The 16,730-nt window shown below is 39.0% G+C and overlaps 1 long non-coding RNA gene across 1 annotated transcript; it reads right to left on the reverse strand.

Moving 5' to 3' along the window:
- Positions 1 to 615: 615 nt before the first annotated feature.
- On the reverse strand, positions 616 to 14,391 carry LOC145697514 (uncharacterized). The gene is made up of 5 exons (XR_014133883.1): positions 14,343 to 14,391; positions 5,936 to 6,257; positions 5,270 to 5,338; positions 3,564 to 3,628; positions 616 to 712 (listed from the first exon to the last, which is right to left on the reverse strand). It is a non-coding gene; the product is annotated as an uncharacterized LOC145697514 (long non-coding RNA).
- Positions 14,392 to 16,730: the final 2,339 nt, after the last annotated feature.

The raw sequence follows: 16,730 nt of genomic DNA on the forward strand, positions 1-16,730 counted from the left end.
ACTCCATTTTTTGTCTGAAAGAAAATTTAGCATCTTTTTTTTTGGGAAGTTTTCTTTAAGGGTCGCCTGAAATTTAAAATTGCATATCGTTAGGTCATAAGTGCGATATTTTACGCGCCCATTTTTTTTCACGAAAAAGGAGATATGGCTCAGTCGAAAATTATCGCCCAGAAAATTATTCTCAAGTGATAGTGAGTGAAAGTCCACCGTGAAAGCTCATCCCGTTTTCTAGCGCATTTGCAATTTCACATTTAGAAATTTACAAATTTAAACTTTGCGTTTCTAAAGTCAGTTTTTCTTTCTTCACATTTGAGGCGCTCGGGAGAGCTTTCAAATCAGGATCAAGGCGATTTTGGAGATTAGCTGGATAGAGGTCACGGGATCGGGCGACTTATTAATTTTGCTTGATCACACGTGCTAACTCCTGCGCTAGAAATTTACCGTAGATTTTTCTCAAGTCAAAATTCACAATTTTATTGTCAATTCAAATGAAGCAGGAAGCCTCGAGAATGTTAAGTGACATGTTCGAGGGACCATTCTTTGTTCATGTAATAATGCGATAAAGGCGCATTATTACCTCGCTTCCCATGGGAAGGTAACTTTCGAGGAACTTACCCTTTAGACAGTGGTTGGAGCTTGGTTAATTTGGCTGGCGTCAACTCCAGGGATTTGCTTGGCGTAGTCTGCTAGGTCCAGTTTCTTGTTGCGTTTACTGTATTTGCTGGTCAGCACAGCTCTATACTTTTTATTCTTTTTTTAATTAATTTTAAGGAAGGTCACGATTCTGCGTGCCTGCCCGTCAAAAATTCACGAGCTCTCCCCTCAGCTCCCACCTAAGACAGAAGAGCCCGAGTCTGTTTGTTGTATATTTTCTTCTAACCAAAGCCAGTTCACATCCTCTCTTCCCACACATAATCTCAAGTGACAGTCGCGTTTTATTCCACAACGGATATCAACCTTGAAATTTGAAGCAATACCAACATCAAAATATTTATCATGGGAAAATGCGTTTTTGATCCTTGTTTTTCAAGGGCTTAAAAAGAACAAGCAATTTTTCATTGACTTTTTTTCTTTTAAAAAGCCGCAAGCCAGGGCTCTAAATCGCGGGGGCGTGCGCCGGGAGCAGCCAAGTCAAACCGCGCGCGCGAACAAAACTCTTGGGCGCCCTCCCCAAAAAATTCGGGAGCAACATTTTTCAGCGCTCACGGCGAGTGCCGGGCGCGCCCGAGCCTCCTGTTCGCGAACCAAGGGCTCGATCGCGCCTAGGTTCTGGCGGAGCGCGGATTGAGCGAGCAGCGCCGATGTACCAGGGCGACTAACGCGAAGTCCTACCTCACTCGGTCGCCATTGATTTTTCAGAAAAGCTTTTTCGAAATTTATTTCTGTTAAACATATCTACATTCTCTCAGCCTTCAACTCCCACTTGCAGATTTTGCTTATCACAATTAATTCTTGAGCTAGAGTGAGAAAGAGAAATTCAACTAAAAAGGCATAAACTCCTGCGAACTTTATTTGTTCTCAACGAAATTTGATTCACCGAAAAGCCGAGAAAATTCTGTACTAAAGTTACCTAATGGGGTTATGATAACAATCACCTGTCGAGTGGAAGGTGAGCTTTTCCAAAGTGGATCGGTTCCACAGCGGGCGTTCGCGCTGCACGAGGCAATATTTTGGCTTGTTTGCGCTTGATTCCCGCAAAGTATTCGCTAATAACTATGGTCCATAGTCTTAGACTACTTAGACTCCATAGAATGAATTACGGATTCTTATTACTACTTAAATGATATTCATAAGACCTCATTAGATAACTTTTGATCAGAATTTTTCGACTTTCCGCCTAGGTTAAAAGCATTAAACTACAATAGATAGAAGAGTGTATATAAATTATGCATGCAAAAGAATTTTTGAAAAAAGCTCATGTCAAAATTCATAATGAAGATAATTCATCATAATTTTGAAAGATATTCTTCAGGGAAAGATTCTTTCATTCAATTTTTTACAAGCTGATCGATAGTAAACCGAGAAAAGAGGCGCAACCTCGGACCCGCCGTCGCTTTCATTTTGAAATTTTGCTCCCCAACTTGCTCGGGAGGGCGCCGCTTGCTCCCGAGATTCTCGTTCGCGCTTGCGTTCAAATTCTGGCGCTCACGGCGCGCGCCCCCGCGATTTGAAGCCCTGCCGCAAGCGGCTTTTCTCCGTCAATAATCTTTTCGAACATTTTTGAGTCTACAAAGAGACACAGTAAGAAAAAAAATGCTTTTTCTTGCAATGAGATCATTGCTTTACCGCAAAATGCGTGTTCCTACGTTTTGGTTGATAATGTTCGGGCAAGCCGTTTTTTTTCTGGACAGACACTGCTTCAGGTTTAGTTTTTATGGTCTCCCTTTTTTTTTCTTGAGACATACGAAAACTATGATTAGCGGCCGCACTGTTCAAGGCGCCTTTTGCGGCGGCCAATTCACGTGCGTATCTGCGGATAACCCGCAGAGAAGAAGTGATAACGGACGTGTCATTAGACCGTCGTATTCTCTTGATTTTAAGAAACGGTTTTGTATTAATCGCCATCTGTGGAAAAGAGAATGTCCCTGGCATATTTGCATTTCCCACCTATTCGTTTATCTCAATCCTTACTTATGCGAACAAGTCAGCTTCGGAATTGGGAAAATATTCCGATCCCTTCCGACACGGGCCAAATGCACACTCGCAAATCTGATAACGCCGTTTCAGCCTTATCGCCACCTTCGAATGTTAAGTTAGCCGCTTTTCTTTTTCGCTCAAAAACGTGCCGCTAGAATTGGTAAACAACTCTCCCCTCGTCAGAGCTTCCTTTTAGAGAGCTCGTCTTATAACGAGCACAATCCGTAGAAAAGGCAGAGTTCAATTATGCTACCATAATAAGCTGAGAGAATAAAAGAGCATCGAAAATATGCGTTTTTCGAATTCTATCCCCCGTTGAATCGACCTCAGCCCGCGAACACGCAATTTCACAATTGTCAATTGAGAAGTTGGTCGCTAGTATTATGGTTTGAGATGATTAGACTGCAGAAAATGTAAATTTTCACGTTGTTTAATTATTTGCACGGGTGGGGGCTCGGACATTCTTCCAGAATTAATGGTTTATTTTTAAAAGAACTAGCACCGAAGATCTTTTAAAGCTTCCTTAGTACTGTACACGAAATCCTTAATCGTAATGGAGAGAATGTGAAAGTTGGTTATCGTTGCAAAATGACATGAAGTATTCCGAGATTGGCCGGAGTACTTGGACCGCGAGCGCGGGCTAAATGGAGAATTCCGCGCCCTAAATCCAGCCACAAGAATGGGACCCCTCTCGCGCTCATCCCCTTGTTTGGAACATAATGCGGAGCGCTACTTGTTTGACAACGGATCAAAATATTCTTCAAATAGAATTCTTCCTCAGACTTTTTAAGCGAGAGAAACACCTCACGAATTCAAACTGATATAAATATTCTTCAATAAGAATTTCTTAGTTATTGAAGAAAAAATGAAGTTATCACTTTGAATTTTGAATTTTGAATATTAAAACTAAAATGTGCTGACCATGCCTGACGCCAAAGATCTCCCGAATCGCCGTCACTTTTTCGCCTTCTTCTCGCTGCGAGTCACGTGTCTGTAGTGTCGGTTTTGACAGTAGTGTCCTTATAAAAGAAATGGAAGGTGCTGCACCGGTCCGGGCGGGCGTTCTTCCGCAAAGTTCTAACTCAATTTACACGGCTCCCGCCTGAGTGACCTTTTTGCGGCCGTCTTCTTTTACAACAAAAATGGAGTTGCGTGAAAAGGTGTTTTAAAAATTACCGCACTTTCGGTATACAAACAACCGCCTCAATGTTGAAATAAGTAGAGTTTCAGCTTCATGGTCCATGAATCATGGAAATTAAAGCAATTATCGGTGAAAAAATTGGATAGTTGCGGAATATCAAATATTTAACGGGGTCGAAATCGACTAGCTGATTTTCAAGGACAATTTTTCTCAGAAAGAACGGAGATCCGCGGCTTCGAGCTTCAAAAGAAAAAAAAAGCCGCGCGATCTGCTGCTTTCATATTTTTTTCCAAAAGCCGCAAGCGGCTCCTTGAAGTGCTTATTGTTGCGATCAGATTGATTCCAAATTATCTAATGCTCGTTGAAACCACCGCGGAGAGAGTTTCTCGTGAGTTTTTCCCGCTTTCTTACCACTTTTTCGCGATAAAGGGTTTCTAGCTTTGCTGAGCAAGGGCGCATACTTGACTCGCAAAAGCACGCGGCCCTCCTGACAAACCATAATCCTTCGACCCAGCTGAGGAAATTAAAGGATTAGTCCAAGGATAATAGGCGCTTGGCGGCCAATCGCGGAAAAATATTTCGCTAAAACGTGGTTACCGAAGAGTGATTAAAGCCTTTGCATAACTCGGCAAGCACGAAATAAATTCGTTTGTTTTGATTAATTGGAAATAGAAACATACATTTAGACTGACTCTTAAAATAGTTTCACTTTTACAGTTTTTTCTCTAAAAATGAAAGATGAAAATCGAGAAGCCGCTTGCGGCTTCGAGTAAAAGAACTTCTAGGTCGCGGCTAAAGTGTCCATTTTATCCTCGAAGCCGCACGCGGCTTTTTGATTTTTTCCTAAGCTTCATCAAAAAAGCGCTGACATCAGCTCCGAGAAAAAACGCTGTTGAAAATCTCACGTGAACCGCAATAGCTAACTGGATCACTTCAAGTCGCACCCTCTGGCTCGAAAGGTGTGAAGTCGGTTTCTTAACCTTTGGGCGCACGTCATCCGGTTTTCCGTTTTCCTTGAAGGCCGGTTCTGTAACGCAAAAGCAGGTTCCTTCAAATTAAAAACTCAAAGCGGATCCGCGCTGGTTAAATGTCGTCTTACAGATTTTAGACGAAAGAGGGTACTTGAGTCTTTCGCAACGGAAGCGACAGGAAGTCGAAAGAACGGGCTTAAGGTGACCCCGTGGGGCGTAATTTCAGACTTAATAAAGTGAGGTCTAAGTGAGAGCAGGGCCTTTTTCTTTTGGGCCTACATCATGTAGGCCCTACATGAAGCTTATCTAATTATGTAATTTTGATCAATTTTATGCAAGCAGCTTATCTCCCAAACCACGTTTCTTCAAAGCCTTTTTTTGAAAGAAAAAAAAATAATAATTTTGGAATTTGAAGCAACCCGCAAGCAATTCGAAATTCAGCGGGGCGAAAATTCCCTCTCCTTGGAAATTTTCAAACTTGGAAGAATTTAAAAAGGCGAAAAATCATGTCAAAACCTCCCAGAAGCAATCCACAAGCGGCGCCGATCATTATCGTCAACAGGATGCCGACAAATGCCAACACTGCTGCCTGAACAACGGTTTCCAAAAAATCAAAAATTCTAGTGCCAGAACGAGGTCTAAGGGGAAAGCTAACGGGTCTTTCTGATAGATCAGCCTTTATTTTAAAAGAAATGTAGGAAGAGCTAATCTTGGGTTACACCCTTATGTCAAGAACTATTCTATATAACTGATAGTACTGTATTTCACCATATTAACGACCCCCTTGCCCTAAAATAAATTTATGCAGTACAACATGTTTTTTATGTTTCTTACGAAGTTATATCTATTTTAAGACCATCTGGAAAAATCCATTTTTGCGAGTGAAAAATTGAATTGAAACAGTTACGCTCGCGCCAATTCGTAATTGATATAATAAGGAGTTATCGTTCTTTTTAGAAGCCGAGAACGAGGTTATGATACGATCAAAATTACGCTGCCATATGAGCAGGGGTGAGAAAGTGATTGGATCACTTAACCGCGGTTAATTTTGTGACAGGCGATACTCTATGAGAAAATAACAACTAGAAGGGTAGAAAGGTTAGGGTAAATTATGAAACAAATCAGTGCCTCGTTGCGCTAATTAGTAATTACTTAATTTTTAATTGAAAATGATTTGAAACCGTAACAAATACTGAATCGTTTGGTCGACGGCCATTGTCTGTCTTGTTTTGTTTTAGTATTTGTTGTTTCTTCTTTCCGATTTCTGTTTTATTTTTCTTAAATTCGTTGATTTTTTAAACCCCCGACGAATGCGTCTATTGAGTTCTTCCGCTGCTTCTTTTCTCAAAAAAGTGCGTCGAAAAATGTGTCTTTCCCAAATGCGTCAAGAAATTTCTGCGCAAGTTGAGAAGCTCTTCTTTTTTTTCGGTCGTTGAAACTTCTTCAGTCGTGATCAATAACCGTGAATTCTTTCCACGTCGTTTTCAAATGCCTATCGTGATGTTCCACTGAAAAGAGAACGTTAAGTTATGTAGACCGGGAGAGGAATTGGAAGTAGGGATGAGCTGCAATGGGAGAAAAATGGAATGGGAAGAACTGGATTTTCAAAAAGAATGATCGGAATCTGTTACCGAAAATTGTCATCAAAGAATCTACAGAAAATGAAAACAGCGCCCCCTAGGGTCGAGTTGAGCTTTGTTTCTGATTGGCCAAAATGTTCATGACTTTCTGTTTAAAATACTTAGGGAGGATTTTTTATGACCGAGACATTCTAAACCCGACTTAGAGCATAAGTTCTGTTTACCACACGAAGCTCGGCACCCGAACCACATTAAACACATCTTTCCCTGGCGCCAAAACTAAATAACAAACCTGCCATAATACTTTTTACAGCTTTGTAGATTATAAAATAAATCATTCTTTTTTGTTAAAAAAAAATAAATAGGCAAAATGAACCCCAATTTCGACACTATACCAAAGCGGCTATAATTTTTTTGATGAAGAAAAATATTTAGATTAAGATTTAAAACAGAATTGAGAAAAATGATATTTGTCGATTTCATAATTTCAACGGTTATTTTCTGAAAATATTCATTGATCAGGTAAGTTGATCAAGCTAATTGCTTAAAAACAACATCTAAGAGTTGTCTTACGAGAACGTTATTTACGATGACATTACGCTTTTTTTTCGCAGCGCGGGTTTGTATAAAAATCAAACACAATGTTTCAAAATCGAAATGAGTTCCCTTCAGGGATTATTTTGAGAAGGCCGGGCCACTCGAGGCGGCGCGGGTTTCTTCGTTTACAAAAATTAGAAGTGGACTGGAGCCCCCCTCTCTCTCTCTCCTTAGGCTTGCCTAGGTGGCTACTCGAATTTCAAGCTGCCAATGAAAGAAAAAACCTAACGCTACAAGTTTCGACTTTCGGGATCCAGTCAAAATCACGTGGATCACTTAAGACTCAAAAGTGATAGATCACTTCAAAACTTGAGCCAGAAACATTCATTAAAATATTACTTCAAGTCAAAAAAATAACCAGGATAAACCGAGAAAAGACCGATTTTTACTGTATCTCTTCGGAGAGGATGTTCTGTTGAAGAATATCTTCCTGAAGTAAGACGAGTAGGTTTAACGTGTCGAATAAGATCTATGTGTCAATTTAAAGCGGATTACCAGGTCCGACTCTTGACAAAAGCCGCAAAATCAAGCTAACGTGAAAATCGAGCTTGTCTGTGAAATTCTGGTTCCATCAAAATCCCGATTCAAAATCGCGATAATTTATAACATTTCCGTTTTTTTCGTTCTTTGATCAATTTTCTTTTTACTCACCTCTGGACTTGACAACCTGAATCAGGTTCCAGAAAAAGCTCTAATAAAAGCCCTATAAAAGCTCTAAAAATAAATTATAGCGCTCTTATTTCAATTTGAAAGACAAAAAAGAAGGTTTAAAATCTTAAGAGCCGCTTAGTCAGCAGATTTGTTTCATTTCTCCGCGGAGATACTAGGCCTGAACTGGTGTATTTTGTGAACATGAGATGATCTAAAAATATTTTGAGCAAAGCAAAGGGATGATCTTATCGCAGGCGGGAAGAAAGAAAGAGCGAAAGAAGAGCGATAAGGGATCAGATCCGAACTTCGCCCAATCTTGACTCTTTCGCGGTAAGTTACGAAACAATTTTCTTCGAAAAAAATTTTTTTTCGAAATTTTTGCGAACCAAAATTCGTGTCTTTAAGTTAAAAAGCATCTCATAACAAGCTGTAAGGGCGAATTAAAATCTGCTCCGACTTAAGACGATTTGAAAAAGGAGGAAAATTCTCGGCGCCTTGAACATGTGTACCGTACGCTGCAGAAATGTAATCAAAGTTGTGTTGGTGTCCAAATTTAGAGTGCTTGAAATTATGTCATGTGCGACGAGGGCTGACGTGGGAACCGAACTTTTTTTTGAAGAAAATAAATTACAAATTTCCTCGTTGGAATGCTCCTCAAGTGGAAAAAAGGGAGAAGAGAATGGTTCATCTAGAATTCACAGAAAGTGACACCTAGGTCAGCCGAGAAGACTTCTATAATGAAACGAAGAAGGTCTTTGAATAAGGGTCTCTCGGAATTATTTTGATTTTTTTTTATTAAAAAATTTTTATTCAGCTAGAATCTTATCTAACTCGTGGATTACGAAGAACCATTTTAGCTTCTCCCTTAATTCTACGATTTTCAGTTGCAAAAGCGAAAATGAATCCTTTTTAACGATTTCATCATTTCGTGCTGGGCACGGTGATCCCCGCGCTAAACTGGGCGCCATTCTAAATTTCCGTCGTATTTTGATCGTAATCCCCGATCGCGCGTTGACCCTTCCTGCCCAGCTCGAAAAGATCTGGTTATTCCGGCTCAACCCTTTTTCAGAATCATTTTTATTAGAATTTCGAAAGAAATTTATACCGAGAAAGTATCTAAAAGGAGTCTTAAATCTTATCTTCAGTAAAAAGCGGGTTCAAGCAAAAAATGGATGGACATAATTGCAGCTCGTGCGGAGGAGGAAACAAGCGTTCAATGACAATTGCGAGGTACAACTCGGCAATCAATTGTGACTTTCTGTCAAAACTAAGAGCCACGAAAAGAGAGAGGACCCCAATCATTTATTCTCCGAGTCTAAAAACGGAAACCCCGCAACGATGAATAAACCCCGAATTTTCAGCCGAGAGAAATCGCTAATTTTCTAAAATGAGCTGACATTTTTAAAACCAGCCTGTTGCTATTACACATTAATCAACCTTTTTAGCTTATCTGTCAAGTGATGTTCAAAAAGAGTACACTCTCGCCTTATCAGTGATAAGTTATCACTCCTTTTCCATGCCTCGCAAACGAGCTTAAACGGTAAGCCACTTTACTTACTACACTGTTCCTGCTCTAAAAAGGGATGAAAATTCTAGGGCGCGCGAGATCAAAGGGAGCGGATTTGTTGGTTTTACCAACGTAAAAGTCTTAATATCTTGCGTAACGAAATTAGAATTCTGCATCACTAGAACTCTAAAAGGCTTTCACCGTTTCAGCAGCTCGATACTGTCACACGTTACAGTCTTCACGACGCCCACTGCCGGTAGAAGACTAATTTGAGAGGCACCACACCTGGCGGTTTCGAAACTCAATTGAGCAACTCAATTCCACTAAAATTCGTTTCTTTTTTTTCAAATTGGAATTTGAATATTGTTTTCCGAAAAAAAAGCGGAAAGCATTTCGCGGTGAATGAGCCGCGAAAATCCGCTTATCGATATTCCGCTAAAGATGGTGAGCAGGTGGCACTCGCGGTCGGTCATTGTTTGCCGCGCATTTCACGCCGCGGCGAATTTTTGAAACAGTAAAAAGCAGGTTTTATAAAAATGGGATAAGTGTTTATAAAATTTGCGCGAATTTGATTTTGCGCAATTATTTTGTTTCAAAAGAGCCTTCTGATATATAAAAGCGTTAGTTTTGCTTTCTGAAGAAATATGGAAAAGCCGCCTGCGGCTTTTGATTTTGAATGTCTCGGAGCCGCAAGCGGCTTCTCGACTTTGAATTTATTGCGTAGTCAGCAGCTTCTAGTGCTTGGAAAAAACCTGTGTTTTTTCTTCTTTTGCGCAGAAACTCATACTGAAAATGCGCGTCTCGGAAATACCGGACAAAATCTTATGCAGGAGCAAGATTTTTAAGGTGCTTACTCCCACGTTTGCTGAGTGCTAGGCTCGGTAAGCGCGATAAGCATCAGAAGAAATGCACCCCCTTAATTCCCTGACAAGGGATGAGACTGTTTGCACTCGGATATCTAAAGAGACGTTGGCGAATTTTCGAATTTGTATGTGGTTCCAACTCATTTTTTCAAATCCTATTTTTATTTGAAACACAAAAAGAGCTGACCTCGGAATTTGAAAATCGATTTGTTCATGAGTTCAAGTGAAGCCGCAGAAAATCGTTTTCCTTTTTCATTTTTTGCCAAGAGTCTTTAGTGACGAATCAAATTGAATTTTTCGTAGATCAGACGATTTCATAAGAAGGCATCAATTTTCACTTCAAAGAACGCTAGAATAATGAGCCACAAAAATCAAACGGCGAGATATTCAAAGCTCAATATTTAATTTAAACGGATAGATGTTTTTGAGCCGATTTTCCAACAGCTCTTTCTTTCTTAGATAATATTGTGACGCCCTTAACTTCTTGCTCAAGAAAGGGGAAACTAAGGGTGTCACCTAACCTTGGTTACTGTAACAGCAATAAGTTTGCGAAAAATGAGGCTTTTATTTGAGAACCAATCAGAAGCAAGATATTTCGCTCGCTTGGTGGCGCTGTTTGAAAAAAAAATCATTTCTAAAACCAAGTTCGGAGAACTCTTTTAGTGAAAATATACACCATTTAGTTCCGCGATAAAAAGCCTCCGGAATTTTTGAAATCCGCAAAATCATCGCTTTTGATTTTCCTTATCATAGCAGAAATAAGCCCCCGTGTCGTTTATGTTCCTTGGTCAATTAGACCCAGATAACAAGCTGTCGGTAAATGACAGATTATGACAAATGGCGGGCAACTTTCAGGAATTTGAGATCTTGAAATATTCATCAAACGTCAAGGTCGCCAAGAGTGGGGGACTTCCGAGCTCTTTGAGTTCTAACAAATCGTCTAATCGATCAAAATAGAAAATCTCCAATTCTGCTGATCTTTTATCTTGGTCAAAAAGGATCAAAAAGAATTGCTATCTGATCCGAGAATCAAGAGAAGCGCCATCCAGCGACTTGATTTTCTCGATTCTGATTGGTCCTTCTGAGAGAAGCGCCATCTAGTGCAATAAAGACTACCTATCAATCATTATTTTTGCATTTGGCCCGAAAATTGAAAATGTCTCCATATACGGAGACATTTTTCAGCACAGCCAATCAAAAGACTCGAGACTTTCATTGATGGCGATTTACGGTATTTTCGGGTTTTGCGTAAAAAGAATTTCTAAGACGAAATAAATCTTGAATAAGATTTCGATAAATCAGCAAAATCTTAATTCATATTGAAAAAACCTGTTCTTGAATATCTATTTTTGTTGTTTATATGACAACTTCGCGTGGCGGTGCTAATCAAACACGCAACTGAACAGCGAGGCGGTTCCAAAACCTCTAAATATCTTGTTTTACGAATTGTCCAGAATCGTCCAACGTGCGCAACATGCGTCTCGTTCGGATTTTGGATTTGTCATATTAGCAAAATTAAAATAAGGCCTTGTTGAGTTGTTGTGTTGGGCACACGTGACGAAGTTGTAACTGGATAATCCACAATCCAAGATAATGAGGCCCCAAAAATTTAGAGAAAACAACGCCCAAGCGGAAGTTGGCCACCTCCGGGACAAGAGAATTTGAGGTGGAGAGCGATTCGATTCTGGTATGACACAAAAGTGGAAATCAGACATGGAAAATGAGCTGAACTTCGACCCGAGAGGAAACGGCGATGGAATGGTACTCTAGAAATCTTTGACGAAGAAGGATCTCTCTTATTCCGTCTTATTCGAATTTAAGGGGGTCACCATTCTTTTTTTAATTTCACGAGATCTTTTCTACAAAATTTAACGCGCTGAGACCCTTATTTTTTCATCTAAATATTAATTTGTTTGTCCCTCTCTTTTCTTACTCCAATTTCAAAAGAGAAAACTCAAGAATACATCGGTGGTGAATTTCAGCAGAGCAATCATCGTTAATTTAGAAAGAATGATGATTCAGAATCTTGAAAAGAGTGAAAACACGTTCGTTTAGAATAACGCCCTTGATCAAAGCATAATTTTTGGCTTTCTCCCTGAATTGACTGTCTAAGACGATTTTAAGATTCAAGGAAAATCTACTTCACGTACAAATTCTCCGCCCTAATCTGAACGGCTAATTTAACCTTGTCAGTTGAAGCGAAAGAAGATAGCGGATTAGACAGCAAGAAAAAAATTGGTCTAATTTGACGAGTCGTCAATAAAGCCACGTGGCTTTGGCGGAGACAGGGTGAAAATGATGAGCGATCACGATTCATGAATCATTGACTCATCCCCGCAAGATCTCATTATTGGAAGAAAAGATGGATACAGAAATTCCCTTTGGTAAAAAAATGAAAGATTTGTTGATAGGGAAGATTGCGAAAAAGGAGAAACCTAATCATCCAACCAGGCGGTCGGGATAAGCGGTTTACCGTGTGACATACCGATACGTATATGCATTCCGAGGGAGTTTTTTCCCCGAGCAGATAAACGAGTATGCAAAACATTCCTTAAATTCTTGCATTCTTTTTCTAGTCAAATATTCTTTCATTAGATACGAATTTCAGTAGATTGAACTTTTAACCTCTTCTTGCCAATAAAAGTTAATTTTTTCGGAGGAGGTCAATCAAGAGCCGTAAACAGTTTTCCACGAAAGTATCTCTCATCCACGTGATTTTATCTTCCACTAATGCCGATAATAATCCAGAGGCAAAAATAAAGAAACAAGAACAGTCATAATCTGCGGGAGCTCCAGATCCGGCAAAAGGATCACATGCCTGCTTATCGCTGCTTCTAAAATCCCCATTTTTTTGGCGAAAATTTAAGCGATCAGCTGCTTTTAGAAAAGAAAAAAACAAGAATTTCGTTTTTGTAAAAAGAATCTGGGGACCACGTGGTCTGACAAAAATGACAGAGCGTAAACTCAACAGCGCAGCTATTATTTAGAGTTGACAAATATTTGGAGGTGGAGAATTCATGATCAGACTCTGCGGGTGGATCAAACATAAGTGTTTTGGTTTCGAAAGGCTCAATTGACGATTGATTTGAATTTGAACCTAGCAGTTCATTTTTCAAATAAATATTTCAAGGAAATCAAGTCCAAATGATTTTTCAAACCTTCGATTCCTTTTTCAGGCTCTTTTATTGGCTGCTATTCTCTCTAAAAATCAGAAAAGGAATACTGAGGGATTCCTGAACTACACCATACTACGGCAGCTGCTTAAACGTGACCAAAGATTCATTGAGTTCTCAAGAGTCCTATTATTTCATTTCTTAAAAGGAAGAAATAAAAAACGCGTAATCGGAATAATCAAATTGAATTTCAAAAGAGCTGGAAAAAAGCGATGTTCTAAAAGTGCGATTCGAATTTCTTTATCACTGGAATTTTGCCGCCGGAATTCCGCGAAGCTCTTTGATAGAGCGCAAATTGAGCGACACGGATTCTACAGATCAGCGAAAGAAATAGCGTCGCGATCAAGGAGCTCAGCTAATTATTTGGCTATTTAAAGAAGGGGCCAAATAGAGACCAAGAAGTTCAATAAATGCGGCCAGAGGAGAGACCAAGAATTACTGGAAAAATTTCAGCATCAAGAATTGAAGCCATGAAATGAGACTGATGATTTTTTAACAGAATTGTTCATTAAATAACGACAATGAGGCGGCACTTGTTACGGCAAAATTATGCCAAAAATATTTTGACTCTTCTTTTTAGAGCTTCATTTTCATGTAAAAATAATATAAATCGACGAATATGAAATGCGTGTCGTTTTTCATGTCTGTTAGCTTTCGCTTGTCAGTTTTCATCAGAAAATAGTAACAAAACCTTTCTCTTAAAAAATTGATAAAGCGAAATATTCCGAGGGCAAGAGCTTAGATTTAAGCATTTTCAGCGAAAACCATCGAGCCCAGCTTTATTGAAAAAATTCCGGAGCTGACGGAAAAAAGTGTAACTTTATAAATACGTAAGAGCAAAACGTGGAGTCCCCTCAGAAACTTTTTTATCATTAGATTCAAAGTGTCTCCGTTGAAAAAGCTACATTTGAAGAAAAAAATATTCGGAAAAAAAATTTTTTGACAAAAATTTCAATAAAATGACAGCTCATATTCAATTTATAAAAATAAAATTTCATATTTCAATTTAACCGAAAAATATTTTTTCGAAATAACTGCTAGTTTTGTTAAATTCCGCCGTCGAAACCTTATCCTCCCTCTTCTTAAATCTCTCTTTCTTCGGTTTTCAAACCTCTTTTTTTTAATTAAATGGTCAAAATGACAAATTTCGAGAAAAAAGTCCAGTTCTCAAACCAAAGTTCACCTTTCAGCTGATCAATTAGCGTTATTAATTGGTACTTACCACGGGTATTAAGGGTGTCCTAGCTTCGTTGAAAATCTCTCGGTAGAAATGGCGGATAATTTGCGAGCAGCCTCGGCGAGCGGGTGAGCGGTCATTGCTCGCGAGCGCCATCGGAGCAATCCCGAGCGCGGCCAAATGAGCGCTAGTCCATTCATATAATTTTTAAATCATTAGATTTGAGACAAAAATAAATACCTAGTCTCTAGTTTCTCTTTAGAGAAATAGCCGCGTTCATTAGCATCTTATAAATCCTGTTATCAATATTCAAAAAGGCAAAACTCAAGCATTCAAAGTCGTAAATCTAAAGATTTTTCTCAATGAATCAGCCTTTTTTCGTGATAACTCCTGGTTCTTCGTAAGGGTTGATTCATTTTTCTCACGATCGCGCAAGATTTTTCTGAATCACTTGACGCTTTTTATGCCAAAAAAGTAGGATTTTTAAAGAAAAGCACCTTAAAAAAATATACCATCCTCCTAGCAAAAATACTCGTTTCAAATGTGTCAAATTAGATAATTCGACTTCCCGCAAGAAGCTGCTAATTTCAATTTTCGCCGAGTTTCTCGAATTTTGCGTCAAAATCGATTGACAGCCCTTGCCCGCTCAATTCACGAGCGTCTTTCCGGCTTATTCTACTCTTATCGTTATTTTCTGCCAATGTCAATTTGAAATGCAAGCCGCTTTTCGTTTCAATGATTATTTTATGAGTTTCTTCCGAAAACAAGGAAAATTTTCTAAAACGGGATTAGATTTGAAGTTGTTCTCCTCCGCCAGCTCAGCCCCAGATAAAGATAATAACAGTTACGAGGATCCTTTTCTTTTGGGAAAAAAGGTCCTTTTGAAATTTTGGAGCTGAATCTGGGACGATGTAAGACGCAGATAATATTAGGAAAAAGGATCTTGTTGAGAGGAAGGAGAGCGCATAAGAAAAAGAAGGGGCGAAACGATTAAGACACGAATTAGAAGCTTGTTCAGTTTTCTTATCGCAGAATTTTTTTGCGCCTTATCGTTACTTGCAAGTGATAATTACTGTAAAAAATTACGAAAATTCCGAATTGAGTGTTTTTTTTTCATTTTGTTTTTTTAAACTTTATTCATACAGATTTTTGAATACTTTTGAAGGGTTATGATTAGGGTCAAATTGATATTGAAATTTGACGATGATATTTTGCTTCTTTTTTAATTTGTACGTGTTGAAATTAGGCGAAAAGCGACACACGTGGGGACCATTAATGTTGTTTATAAAGAAACCAGATCCAGGAAGGAGCATCTGGAATGCAGCTATATTTATATTTTTCGTGTACCTGATTGACAGGGCATCCGCCTGACATGTCCAACTTACAAAGTTGGACTACTTTTTTCCGCGAAAAGATAGACAACTATCCCACTAAAAGATTGTTTATCTCTTGCTTTAGAAATCATTTCAAAGAAACCAAAATTTCTAGTTTTTAAAGAAATCCAAGCTCTGAATTGCGAGATTTTTGACAAATATTCATTTGAAGCGATCACAAATTGGCCACTTCCGCGACGTACTTCCACGTGATTAATTAAAGAACTGCTCAATTTAAATCAATTTCAAATTCGCCATTTTTAACATTCCAAGACATCATTCTTTCAATGACCCTATACGTCTTTTTTCGATGATTCTTCGAAAATCTCATCCGAAAAGTCAATCGATGAACTAAATAAAACTTCAAGAAGAGGAAATTCTTGTACCGGCAATACATAAAGAATATGTCTTCAGTATAAATTTTTGTGTTGCTGGCGAGCTTGAGTCTGCCCGCCAAATATCACTGGCGACAAATTATCATCTGTGTTCACTTAAAATGAAGCACGAATTACTAGTAAGAGCAGTAGTCTCTTGTTTATCACGTTGGCTTTTACTGTCTTTGATTGCACTGTACTTAGACATGGAAAAGCTCAATCAATTCGACCGCAAATTTTCGCAAGATACAAATAGAAAAAGTGAAAAATCTTCCTGAAGCTACCTGATTGCTTGAACAACATTTTGTCGCCCCGCGAGTGGAGGTGAGAGCCTTAGAAGTAGGAAATTAGGTCCTCAGAAAGGGAAACCTCGTGGGTCTATGAGCTACTCACGCCGAAGATTGCTAAAGAAACATCAATCTGAGGCGTCTTTAGATCGATTGAACCACCTCCGATTTTATCCCTTTTGGCGCCAAAAGAGTTTCCTCCGGAAATTCAAGTTATCACTTGATTGATATTCACTAATCATATTTTGTTAAACGCTTTAACGTATGAAAATAAAAGACTGTCTTTCGAATAGCAACCAAATCATATAAACAGCTTCATGAGCAAACTCGGAAATAAAATAATCAAGCGGCAAGTGAGCACTACTAAAATATAAGCATTTTCGTGAGGGCTGATGCGTT

This window comes from Oikopleura dioica, chromosome 1 (assembly GCF_907165135.1).
Source record: "Oikopleura dioica chromosome 1, OKI2018_I68_1.0, whole genome shotgun sequence".
NCBI lineage: Eukaryota > Metazoa > Chordata > Appendicularia > Copelata > Oikopleuridae > Oikopleura > Oikopleura dioica.